General features: G+C 37.4%; 1 protein-coding gene across 1 annotated transcript in view; it reads left to right on the top strand.

The window, feature by feature from the left end:
* Positions 1 to 1,126: 1,126 nt before the first annotated feature.
* Positions 1,127 to 14,126, top strand: part of PDE4D (phosphodiesterase 4D) — a 621,455-nt gene continuing 608,455 nt past the window's right edge. The window contains exon 1 of the mRNA XM_055790457.1: positions 1,127 to 1,310. The gene's annotated coding sequence lies outside the window, so the exon portion shown is untranslated. The remainder of the gene's footprint in view (positions 1,311 to 14,126) is intronic.

The following is a 14,126-nucleotide window of genomic DNA, read 5'->3' on the forward strand; positions in this document are numbered from 1 at the left end:
ATATGCAAAAAGGATTTAAAGATAAAGCAGCCAAACCTATGTGATTTCCATCCTTGTAGAATTCATGCAAACTCACCTCAAAGTATCTATGTTTTCATTCAATATTACTAGGATTTCTGCATAAATAGGTTAACGGCTCTTTTAAAAAATTGTAGCATTTTTATGTATTAAAGTTTGTTTCTTACTTCTTTTTTCAGTAATAGAAATTTATCAATGTGGAAAATTCAGTGGGCACGTTTACAGGAAGATAGTTCTGTAAGGTCAAAATCTGTTATCTTGACAGATGCCTATGTACTTTTAATTAAACTATACATTTTATTTTATAAATTTGTATAAAATAAACCAGAATTGAGAAAAAAATGCTTTCTGTTAGTCTGAAGCACTTCAGGAATGTTATTTAGCCGAAAACATCAAAGTGATCCTAGTTTGAAATTGGTCAAACCAACATTTCAAAACAATGGAATTTCCCAGGGAGGACAACTTTGATCTCATGTGGTCTAGTGTGTAAATCCTGGTCTGTTCCAGATTGTTTAAAGTTTTCTTTTTTTTATTATTAATTGAAGACACACTTTCTTGTTCCTCTTCAAATCTTTCTGGTAAATGATGGTCTTAAACCCTAGGACCATGCAGATGTCTTCTGAGGAAGAGCTGCTCATTAATGCACTGAACAGCCACCTGTGATCTGAAAATAATCAGATTTTATGGAAGGATTTTTCACACTAAGCAATAACATTTTATTTAAATGAAGAGTAGGAGAGCACTGAAACAATTACATAGGAGATATAAATCCAGTTTGCATAGCTTTCTGCCAATAATATGAAAAAAATCTCTACTGAGGATGATTATGGTCTTCTGAAAGGTTTTAGTTGATGCTATGAATGTTTGACTATAGTACTAGCCATCTAACTACAGTGGAAGATTTGCCTGTTGATTGAAATTTGCTCTGAAGTTTCAACAAACAAGCTGTGATTTTTCTTTTTTCCTCTCTCCTTGTTACATGCTTCCCTCCCTCTACAGAGAAGGCAATCCCAGATAAGCAGATTACTATGTGGGATAGCTCCTCTTCATTGCTCTGTGCAGCACTTCCAGCTTTTCATAGCCAGTTGGACTTGTTAGGAGGAGCTAAGCAATCGGTTGTTTCCTGGACTCCGTTTCATAAATTATAGCCCAGCATGCATGAGCATGATTCCTACAGTTGCAGTAATCCAGAGGCCTGTCAGTTCCTGACTTTGTGCATGTTTATTCCTACTTGTTTTATTGCACTGGAATTTCCTGTCTTAGATAGTTTGCTATTGCATCTTCAGGACTCTGTGAGTAATTTTGACTTTTTCTACTCTGTTAATTACACATCGTAAACAAGAATGCTTGTGTTTAGGAAGTAGTTCACTAGCAGTTCTGTCTGAGATTCTGTGCTATGTGAAGTCAGGTAAGTTAACTTGGCAGCTTTTCTCTTGCTAGTGTTAAAATAGCTTCATGATGTTGCATGTGGTCAGTGCATTTGGGGTTCATTCATTTCTGAAACAGACTGTGTTTGATCCCTATAATTTTTGTTCTTCTATAATAAAATATAGTGATGCTGCATTACACCTCGTTTGTGCTTAATCAATACATGTGGTGTATCTTACTTTTTAATATCATTTGTATGTTGTATACTAGCAATTGTAGTAAAACTATTGAAGAAATGCACACAATTCTCAGCTTACAGTAAAATAAAGAATCCCCACTCTTTTCACACTCTCTCCCTGCTTCTTCTCTAAATAAGAACAGACATGCCACTAAAAAGCAGCACAGTGTTAACATCTAGTATTTTAAACAACAGCAAAGCTTAACTAACACCCTCCCCCCACCCCACTTTCTTTTTTATGGTGCTATGATGCTTTCCTTAATTTGTAGAGGTTGTTTTTGTAGCAAGGGAAATGCCAGCATGTTAGAGTTCACACATTTAAAAACAAATTCTACTCACAGTGAATTATAAACCAGTGGGAAATGCTGTTCAGGATCTGTGGTTTAATCAGATAGAGTTATCACAGTGACTCCCTTGTTGGTTTCCTGAGATTGTCGGGTGTTACCTCTGTGCAACTCAGGTTTAGAACAACAGAACATGAGATTGAAATCAGAAAGCTACTAAACTGGTGCTCTACACCTCTCTAGTAAATGCTACAAGGTCATATTCATTGCTTTAAATGCATTAGTTCACGCAAAGAACTTTCCCTAGTGCTTGTTTTTCCACTGGAAATATAATTTCATTGCGTGGTGTAACAGAGTTAGCATTTGTGGGTAAATAGCTTGTGTTATACCAAGAAGTACATTCTGCTAGCAGGATATAAGCCTATGATGTTTCTTATTAGCTTAATAATTTTAAAACAGTAAATGTTCTTCAGACAGCTGACTTGCACTTTCTAATGAATATTATAGCTTCTGGGGATATAAAATGCCCTTGTAAAATCTCTGTAAAAATATTATTTTTTGCTAGCATAGGTAAAGACATTCTTTTTTGAACCTGTAATAGAAAATAGGAATGTAATTTTAGCAGTATTGCACGTCTCATGTTGTATTGCATTGAATGATGCAAGATTAAAGTGACCATCACAAACTGAAAGTCAGTACTATGGTGACACTGTCTAAAGTATTTTTGTTAGATGTGGGGTCAGCAAACCAAACTGTTTGAGTCCTCTAAATGGCTTTATGAAGTTAAACTAAAAAGTGTTTTGCTGACATTGGTAATATTTGAGATGACTTTTGCCAGCTTTACCTTAGTGGTCAGGTATACTGTTATAATATAAAACCTAAACCACGGTGAAATCAATTTGACTGAGGTGGTATGCATTAAGTGAGGCAGCAATTATAGTGCAAACTGTTAGTTCTATGATATTTCTGAAATGAGGAATCCAAAGTAGTTCTCTTAGACATGGAAAGCTGGTTTCAGCATAATTTCTCTGACATATGCAAAGCACAAGGAAATAACTTGGTGAGACATTAAATGCTGCTACTTTACTTTTCCTGTGCTCAACAAAAAAGAGAGACTATGGAAAAAACCTTGCCAGTTTAAGTGAGTTTATTATGGCACTGTGTTTGCTGTGATCTTTAGGGGAGTAACTTGGAAAACTGGTCCTGTGCTATACTGAGTGCATGCACTGTTTCAATACTATTTATACCAAGTTTCCAGGAAATGAAACTGTATTGATACTGAATTCTATAGGTGATATTTGGAATCTAACGTACCACAAGCAATGCCTACAGGCTGGATCAAAGTCCTGTTGTGCTTGATGCTGTTCAAACAAGCAGTAAAAGGCAGTCCCGGCCCTTAGAAGATTATAAACTAAACAGGATGGTAGGCACAGCATGGAAATACATACAATTTAAACATAACCTTGGGCAAGTCAGAGCAGGTCAACAGCCAAGGGAGGAATGAAATCCTGGAATATACCTGCAATATGATGTTGTATGAGAGGTATCTGTAGCAAAGAGCTGGGCCCATGAAGGTCCACATTAGGACACCTGTTTGATACCAGAAGCAGTATAGGTATGTTGTGTGAAGGCTAATTAGGGCAGAATTAGCCTGCACTGAACGTTTTACTGCTTCTTGTATAGATGCTTTCCTAATTCATAGTTCAGCGCCTCCTTGACTGTACTGATGCTACTTGAAATAAACTTTTTATCTCCTATTATGTTAAATACTCCAACATTTTACATCCATGTTAGGAAGTCTAGATAACTGTTTTTTTCAGAACTCTTTGAAAAGGTTTTTCTTCTTGTTTAGTAGAGAATCTCAGATTTGCATCCTTGTTTAAAACATGCCAGCAGCTTTTCTCTGTAAATGCAAGGGAGCTTAACTTTGCTGCAGAGACAGCCCAAGTTAAAGATTTTATACAGTGCCTACCTTGAGTCCCACTGGCTGAGTTGTACCTATTGGTGTTTGGCCGAAACAGATAAAATACATGTGTGTCTGCTTAAATGTAAGATTGATATTAAGGAATGCTTTACATAATTTGGAATATGTTATAAAAAGAACTAAACATCCCATTAAATTTGAAGGTCTGATGCTTTGCCAGTGAATTTTCAGTGTGAGTTCGGGTATTCACATCAGAAACATAATTTATGTTGAAACTCCAACATGTTTTGGAAAATATTTTTGTAAACATTTTGCTTACAAATATCAAAACTATGTCTGCTCAGTAGAGCACCAGAGTAGAGTATAGACTGCAGGTGTATCTTGCTTTGTACCCATATTAAAGTCTCCTGTAAGAAGGCAGTTAACTCAAGCCATTTGCAGTCAGCAGAAGCGTTTTTTCCTTTGGTGTGTCTGTGTATCAGATGTCAGTTGTGTGAAGAAACCCTCATCACAAAACACTAAAAAATAAATGGGGGGGGGGGGGGGGGGGAATGGGGGCACTCACAAAAAGATGTGCTCACTTTAGCCACTGGACGCATCTTAAGTCTGCAAAAGTGGTGGGTTCTTCATGCAGACAACAGACAGGAAAGGTCCTACAGAACCCCAGAAAGGAATGAGCATTTCTCAGTAGGGCAGCTGGCCCATGTATTTGCTTTTAATAATTCATGGCAGACTTGGGAATTAAGTACAGGTCAAAATTAGCAGAGGATCTGACAGGGCCTTCTGTTGCTGTTGCTGTGTAATATTATTTGAATGATAACATTAAGTGACTTTGAGTGTGGTACTGCTTGTCTTGGAAATAAATATTTCGATACACCTCTGTTTCACAGATCTAAAATACTTTGGCTTCACAGAGGATTGTATTGGTGTGACTGCATTGTTATGATTTTATGTTGTAATCCTTCATACAAAAAATATAGAGCAAAAAATATAACCAGAAAATTAGAGTTCACAAGAAAAGAAAAAGAATTTAGCTTAGTCTAAACTGTGCTGAATTTTTTCTTCTCTTATTTACAATGGCCAATTTAAATGTATGAATTAACTATGCACTATATAAAAATTATTCCAGAGCTTGAAAAAGAAATAACTAGGTTATGATCAACAACAACAATTTTTTTTCTTTTTTTTTCTTTTTAAATGGGAGGGTTTTTGTTTTCTTCCTGGGTGCTCCTGAAGAGTTAAAAAAGTCTTGGGAAAAAGCATGTAATCACATCACTACAATAATGTATTATATCCTCTTAAAACAGTATAAACATATATCAGTGATGTCTGTGTGTTCTGTTAGATCACTCAGCAGATTGAAAGGTGAGGAATGTGGGTAGCAGAAAGAGAAAGGGAAGAAAGAAATCTAGAGGAAAAAAGAAGTGAGATCAAATCACATTTGGAGATAGGAGGAAACCAAAAGGAGTAAGTGGGAATGTTGAATGAAAACTCGCTGTTCAAATGAATATCTTCAAAGTATCTTCAAAATGTTAGTTTATACTTTTAAACAAAGTGTACAATGCAATTTGGCCCAGAGGGGAAAAGAAAAAGCTTCAAAGTCATATTATTAATGAAACAGCTTTTGGCTTGCTGTGTAATTTTGTCTTTGCAGTCACTTTCTGTAAATAGCTGTGCAGTGAACATACTGACACACAAATAAATGTTGAAGATGCAGGTGTGGATGTTCATAGCAGGTGAGCACTTACATTTGTATATAGGTGGAAAAGGCCTTAAACAAAAATGGTACTGGTTGTTTGCATGTATTTACATTCTCAGGATCAAGGACAGGATTGCTTTTGTTTTATTGTGTCAGGATTCCAGTCTTACACATCTGAAAAAGTAATACCCTGTTCCTGTGTTCCAGCTTGCTTTCCTTGAAAGAAAGTACTGTTACCCAAAGTAAAATACAGATTTATTTAAATCTTCAGGCAGAAACACAAATACTCTCCCCAAGTAGCATAGCTCCTTGCTCAGGTACAGAGAACACACTGTTTCTCTAGGGGCTAGCTGGAACTTGCTGTTCTCTGCATGAGAAATGATGGTGTCTTTTGCATTAAATAATTTGCTGGCAAGTTTTACCTGTCACAGTGATTTTGAAAGGTAGCAAAACTCAGCCTTGCTGTAGCCTGGAATCTGAATTATAGGCCATGGAGAGTCTGTTAGCTTCTTTGATACATCGTATCTGAAGTATGATCTCTATCTCTGCAGTTCTGCCAAACCAATGCACGCTTTTTTGAATTTTCATGGTCAGAGGCTCTCAATTAAGGACTGCAAGTATATAATTTGTGGGTTGTCAAACTAAAAAATGAAATTATTCCAGCTAAGTAATGGATTTGAAAAGATGATAAAGGGAGAGAAACAGGTTTCTGTGTGTTATCTGTATGGAACCAGTTGTGTATACATTTTTGAAAAAAGAAATTTAAGATGTGGATAACAAACATTTTCTTTGTGCTTGATGTGTGTTTGGAGGTGGTCTGAAGGCAAGTTAGGAGCTGAAATACAAGAAGGTGGAAGGTACTGTTATGGCCTGTAACAGAAAATAATCTAGATGGACTAAAGGGACTTTGCTGTGTAAACTGAGCTGGCAAGGCTTCAAAGATTTTTATACTCAGTTTCACTGGAAAACCAGAATTTTGAGAATATAAGGGACGTGCTTGCCATGAAACTTAGTTAACCAAATCTATGTTTCTCTAGCTGTAGTTATCCCAAACAGCTCTCCTTATATCTTAAACTTTCTGGTCATTGTTAAAAAATTTGCAGTTGACAGCAGTGCATAAATGTCTGACACAGTAGGGGAGAGGAATCCAGCTGATCTTGCTATGCTGAATTTCAATATGTGACTCAGGCAGTTTTCAGTGATAGCTGTATTACCCCTAGGGTCCAACGTTTTTGCAAATGCAATTAAAAAGAAAAAAAGATTTTGCTCATTTTATCTTAGAATTATGAAAATGTAGGCCCTTCACATTAAGCTCCTTGATGTAGCTATTTTTACAGCATGAAAAAAAATACAGTGTTTTATATGTGATATTTTTTATTATATACCCCCAAAACAGTGTGTGATTGTACCTGCATAAAAATTTACTTGAATAATTAAAAGTTGAATTTTGTGATACTGATTTTGCTTGCTGTATTTAGATCTTAAATATAGTATGTCAGTTAATCTGTATCAAAGCATTTTGAATTATTTTAAAAAATCAACATTTAACAGTTAAGAGTTTGAAATATAGTCTGTCTATTCTTTATCTCATTATCTAGGGATCTCATCCTCCCTAAGCTCTTTGATTACTGGGCACTGATTGGAAGGGTTTTCATTTCATTAATTTACAGCCAAGAATACTGCACTGATTCCTATCCTTCTATCTTTTCTTTCCTGCCTCATGAGTAAAGTGATGGAGAAGAGAAGATACATTTGTATGACAATGTGTTTTCTACCTTCTTTACTCTCAGTAATACACATGGTCATAAAATTACTGTGGTGAGTAGATATTTATGGCTACATACAATCAATCGTTTACTCAAAGAAAAGCTATAATGTGAATTTTACTTGAAACCACTCCTAAAATTAAATCAAGGGCTGGATTTTTAATATTTGCACTTTTCAGAATCTGAATACTGTATGCAGCTTCTAGACTAAGCTCATACGGAGGTTTGAACGTCTGTGGCTCATCCATTTAAACAGATGGTAAGATCTGTGATATCCCAGGCATTTGCAGTGCAGCGTGGTGTCTGGAACAAATGTGTTTCTACATCCACCTATCTTTGACCATCAAGAAGACTGACCTTGCTCCAGCCTTTTGGTAGATGTAATTTCTAACAGTGTGCTGCCCTTGGACTTTGGGAATATAAAATCTGTCCCTTGCCTCTGTTGTCTCCATATGGATGCTTTCTAACAAGATATTTAATTATGAAAAGAGGGGAAGTCATTCATCACCAACCTTTTTTATAATAGATTCCCATATAGCAGATATAGCACAGCACATGTGTATACAATAAATGAAACAATTAGCTGAAACCTGAAAAGATCAGTTATCAATATGCTGTGCAATTAATTTAAATTAAAAGGTATCTTTTATCTACCTAATGCCCTATTAATCGACATTGTGGGTTTTTTCAGTGTAAGCATAAATCTCTCTGTTTGAGAAATATCTGTTGCTCTGAATAATCTGTTCAAGTTTATTTTGGATGAAGGCAGATACTCCTGATGACAAAATAAAGTTTGAGAACATAACCTCCAGTCATTACAGCCATTTCCTGAAGCTTTCTCACAGAAATAACACTAAGGCCCTTTATTCAAACATTCAGATTGAACTGCCTTGTCATGTACCTAGCTGTGGGAATACAGACATATAGGATAACCCATGGGAAGAGATGTCATAATGCTGGTGTTCCCCAAGAAGTGCAAAGTGATAAAATTGCAGTCCTCTAGTAATTTTCCCATGAAAGACAGCATTTAAAAACCATTTTAAAAGCAGCACTAGAAAACAGCTACATCGGTGTAATGGGACTGTATGGCCTTTTATGTCCAGGTTTGGAGTGCAATAGGAAAATACAGGAGCAGTAGAAAGAAAAAAAAGGCAGTTTTCTGTAGGGTGTTCAGCAACATTTCTTGGTGTACTTGGAAGGTGGGAAAATAATATGGAAAAAGTTACGCAACAACCCTTTCAGGAGCCACTGGTTGAAAAGCCAGGAAATGTCTACTTTTGCAATGCATTGGACTGAGAGATTTGAAGGTGATGCTTTATGGCTTGAAGACTTGATTTTTTCTGGAGATATTACACTAGCTTCTTTCTGAAATACTGCATTTATGTGTTGTTTTAACAAAAGCACAATTGCTTACTTTTGGATATTATTTCCTCTAGCTTCAGCTACTGACTCTTAATTCTATCTCTTAGTAAGTCTTACTGCACCTTAAGAGTAAAATATCACCTTCTAAGTCTGTTATGAATGTGTGGTAAAATCATTATAAACACTTTGCAGTCCTGGTTAAGATTCTAAAGTTTTTAACAGTATCCCTGGTTTTAGACACTCTTGATCCATTCAAACTATATGGAGCATTATGTTAAAAATTCTTCTCTTCACTGAGGATGCTTTTCATGGCTTGTGGCAGTTTCTGCTTTCAAAGATATTAAGGATTTTTCCATGTGTCTTGCATTATTGTTAAGAAAGCCTCTTCTGGAAAAAACACATTTATTTTCTTTTGTACTTGTTCTCCCTGGAATCTACTCTTTCATGATCTTTCCTGATCGCAGTTTGCTGCAAATTGACCAAGAAAGTTGTAACTGTACTTTCCTGATGGTAAGCAAAGTCTGTGTTGTTTTAGTAATTTTTTTAATTTTTAAACAGGTAGCCCTTTGAAAGACTACAGTGTTGGAATCCTTAACAATGCAGGGATGAAGTTTACTATGAACTTGAGACTATGCACCCACCCATGTTATATAGCTCTGGATCCCGTGGTCCTAACCCGGTTTAGGCTTTATTTATTTACCTATTTATCTTTCTGCCCTGCCACTTCCCCCACACCCCACCCACTCCCCAGCTGAAAGTATCTAAAATTATGTTGAAATTCTGCTTTCTTGCAGAAAATTTCCTGCAGGTGGAATCTGCATAGTATGATATGTGGTATGTCCAGCATGCTCTGGAGTCTGGCATGGTGGAGGTAGTTAAAGGTAAAAAGCCAGCTAGGCAGAGTGAACAGTGGAGGGAGACAAATATAGTGAAACCTTGTATGTTCTTCCTACTTGGAATGGCCCCCACAATGTGCTACCCTTCAAGACTGTGCCAGCTAGCACACGTTTTTTCTCTGTGCTAGCTGGCACAGCCAGTACCGTGTCAAGAAACATGTTTGCAGTTCCCATGGTGGATCAGTGGTCCAGGGTTCAGGCTTGCACCCCAGACACGTTTTGTTTGGCTTTCAGGAGTGCAGATCTATTCACTGTATTTACTCATTGCTCTACTGCAAAGTCTTTTGTCTGGGCAAATTCTCAGATTGCTCCCTACCCAGCCGACCAGCTTCCTGGTTGGCTCTTTGCTTGCTCAGGAAGGCAGGTCCTCCACAACTAACAGCCCTCTAGTTGCCTCATGAAGGTCAGTTCCCTGAAGAAAGCCCTACAGGTAAGAGGAATTCCTCTCCCCAGAGTAGGGATTGCATGTCCTTTACCTAGTGTAGGATGTACGCTGCCTGGGTCACCTGCTGCACCTTCTGTGCAGGGATTTGCATGTGTGGGCTGTGATGGTTTTGGCCACAGTCTGCAACTAACCTGGGTGACCCCAGAGGTGTGGCTCCAGACCAGCCCCCTTTCCTGCTTCAGTTGCCTTGATCCCAAGAGCTCTGGGAGTTTTGTGCAAAGAGACTTAATGAAAATTTTGAGTTAAACCCATTGAATTAAGGCTTTGCCACAGGAAGCTGTATCTAGGCTCACTGAGGTGTTTACACTTACGATATATCAAGATAGCACAAAGAAACAGCACAAAACATTTTAAAGTATACATAAGCTAATGAATTTCAGTGGAGTGACCTGTTTGAAATTAGGCACTAACATAGTCCCTTGCTGTCTTTGGTTAGTAAAGCATTTCAGAAACCTACAGTGAAGAGACTGAAAAATGCAACTTTTCTCTGCTTTTATAGCTTGGGCTATTTTTATATTATAGCCTGTAGTTTTTGCTGTTCATCATAGGGATAATCCACAGGCAGCTTAGTGTGCAGGGATTTTCCTAAGCGCTTTGTATTTGCTTTTATTGATTTGCTTTACACCATTGTATGTCTGACTATCCAATACTACACATGTACTTTAATTTGGATAAAGTTTCCCTCCCTTGTGAGGAAAAAAAAATTATCATACTGCTTCAGGGAATTGGTTGATACACACATAAAATCAAAATTCCAAAATCTGGATCCAGGATTCCTTAGGAAAACAAATAACACAATAATATCACTTGAGAATGTTAATCCATGAACAGACAGGTTGTGAAAATATATACACACATATGATATATCACCAGGTGAAATAAATTTGAGCCTAAAGGTACTATTGAACAATTGAAATGAACAGGTGCCACTTTGTGTGTAAAGTCTTGCTGACACACACACTAAATATTTTTAAGTGTACTATATGCTGTGATTATCAGATATTCACTAATGACTGAATTAAAGGACAGCTGAATAAAGAGGCAAATCATGTAATTACAGTAGAATGACAATATAGTAATTTATTGGTTTTATTATTATTCCTCTTTTTTCCCCTAGCTGCTACTTAAAACTCATTTTCTCATCATTCAGATTTGTAAGTGATCAGCTGTCAAACAGTAATTTTGGAATTCAATTACACTTTTATTAATAAAATTCAGTAAAATAGCTTATATAAGACCATATAAATCATCAAATTGCAAATAGTCTATTTTAAAAGCAGCACGGTGCTAAAAGCATTTGTAATATTAATCCATTCAGGAAATTACATTTGAACCTGATAATTCTAAAAGCCCTAGGTTTAAACAAAGCCAGTTCGACGGCAAGACTTTACATGGCTTTAGATTTGAAGAAAGCAGAAGTATAAACCAGCATTGGATTGTGACATTAGTTGCACAGCTGGTCGCCAGCAATTTCAATTTGGATCTTTGAAATAAAAATGCAGGTCACAGAAAACATGTAACTAACAAAATTTTAGGACTACTGCTGCCAGTTACTCCTGTGCAGATGATTCAGAAAGGGGAAGGGAATGGGTGTGGGCTGCAGTTCCAGCTGCATTTGCTGCCTCAGGGCAGTCCCCTTTAGGGATACTGGAATTCTGGGTTCATTTTCAGGTTTTCTGGGGGATTATTTTTCAGTCTGGAGAAGAAAAGGGCTCTGGGGGGACCCTTTGCATCCTTTCAATAGATAAAGGTGGCTTAAATGAAAGATAGAGACTTTTCAACAAGGTCTATAGTGACAGGGCAAGAGGTAATGGTTTTAAACTGAAATAGGGTAGGTTTAGATTGGATATAAGAAAGGAAGTCTTCTCTGTGAGGATGGTGAGGCACTGGAACAGGTTACCCACAGAAGCTGTGGATGCCCCATCCCTGGAAGTGTTCAAGGCCAGGTTGGATGGGGCTTTGAGCAACCTAGTGAAAGATGCCCCTGTCTGTGGCAGCAGGGATGGACTAGGTGATCTTTGAAGGTCCCTTCTGTCCCAAACCATTCTGAGATTTTATATCTATAATCTGGTGGTTACAGCTGCCTCTGTGTCTCCACATATCTATCTTCTTCCTGTACACCAGTCCAGTCCTCACCTTTGGCAGCTTCTCATATATTTTTCTGTGGAAGTCTATGGTAGCTTTTCCCCTCTCCTAGCCAATTACCCATGTTTGTTCCTGTTCCTACTTACTTTCCTCTGTTTTTTCCAATCTGTTAACCCTCTGTTTCAATCTTTCTCTTTTCTGTGCAGCTATTTTCACTCCCTTTCTGTATTGCCATGGTTGCTTATGCTTAGCCTTGTGTAAAATTAAAATCAGCCATGTAATAGTGAGAAGAGTTCATGGTAGTTAAGGAAACTTGCACTTGCTCTGTGTTGGGGATGTCAGTCCACTATGACTCTCTGGTTGTAGACATGTCAACTGTTCATTCCTTTCAGTCTCCATGTACTTCAGCATAACATAGATGTGATGCCTACAGGAGCTGACACAGGACAGAATTTGATCCTTTGATCCAAGCCTTCTGAAAACTCAGCTGCAGAACTTGGTCCCTGTAGTGCATGTGTCAGATGATGGGTTTCCTCTCCCTCGCAAAGGTTTTATTATTTAGGCATATTTACAGGGATAGCTGAAAGCACATCCCTGTTGTGATTAATTTGTCCAAATTTTCCTTTCATTGCCTTCTTCAAATTCACTAAACTCTGTGGCTAACCTGTTCCCCAAAAATTCAGTTTGAATTCAACATCTGTTAAGGGAAGTTTCACGCCAAACGAAGTTTGGCAAAATTTATCAACAGCTGAAAAAAGGTTCGTATGAGAAAAAGACTATAAGTATTTTGTCTAAGAGGTGTAGCTGGAGGGTGGTTAGCAGTCTTTATCTCATGAACCTTATGCGGTTGCACCCATAAGGACAAGAAGACAGGTGTTGGTCTTTTCAGAGAGCAGAGGGGAGGCAGGGGTCCTGGTGCTGCTCAAAGACACAATAGGGTTAGGCTAGCGGGCAGCCAGCTTCATGGCAACGAACCACGGCAGCTGTGGCAGTATTTGCTGTCTTGCTTCCTCTTGTAGCTGGGAGCTGGTTTACATAGTTGCCCCTAAACCAGAACAGACATGTGTTTGCTGCCATCTGACAAAGCCTATCCGTGTACCAGCATTAGCCCAGCTTGAGATGCAGCTGACCATCTGGACCCTGAATTTCTAACGGATTCTTTCCAAATCAGGCTTAGCGTTCCCCTCTGCTCCATATTCATCTGATTTTAATTCTGTTTCTTGGGAAATATGGAGCTGATATGTACAGGGCAGATTCTGTACAGTGGGAAATTTTTCACTTTTAATACAAAACTGTTTTAGAGAGAAATTATTATTTTTTTAATCTAAATGTTGTTTTTAAGTTTTAAGTTTATACAAGTTCAAATAAAACCATGGTTCTCACAACTCAGATGTGAAATGAAAGTAATTTTTAAAAGCTTTGCACAAGCTTTTCAGAGGAAATGGAAGTTTTAAATTCAGGTTTATGGTTTTAATATCCCACAGCAGAGTTTTTAAGGCAGTTTTGCAAATGTGATTGCAAATAATTATGTTATATAAATTATGTAAATTTTAAGTACCATTAGTTTGATACTTTAATTAGTTTTGTTAAAAAACACTAAGAAAAAAACAATATAATACTTTTTATTTCCTGCTTCAATACTGAGTGGATAGTGAAAGGAAACTGTGTAGATAGTTTGACTAAATGAAGACGGATTTACAAAGATAGTTCCCTAGATCCAGCCCCTCCTTTCCAAAGAAAAGTCAGGACTTAATCCTTCTGACAGCAGAGTTGCTGAAAGATGTATTTTAAAGTGCACAGAGTTCTTTTAGCTGCTTGAGAGAGTACCTGTTTTGTTGAACAACCGACCAACACTTATGATACCATGAAGTTATATGTGCAGCTTAAAATCAATTTTTTTTTTTTTGTCATATTCTGTACCTAGCTATCTTCTGTTTGCTTTTAATTACACTAGAGAGAATCACAGAGCAGTTGTGGCTGGACGGCACATCTGAAGTTCGTTTAGCCCAACCCCTTGCTGAAAGCAGGGTCACCTAAAGCA

Source organism: Falco peregrinus, chromosome Z (assembly GCF_023634155.1).
Source record: "Falco peregrinus isolate bFalPer1 chromosome Z, bFalPer1.pri, whole genome shotgun sequence".
Classification (NCBI taxonomy): Eukaryota; Metazoa; Chordata; class Aves; order Falconiformes; family Falconidae; genus Falco; species Falco peregrinus.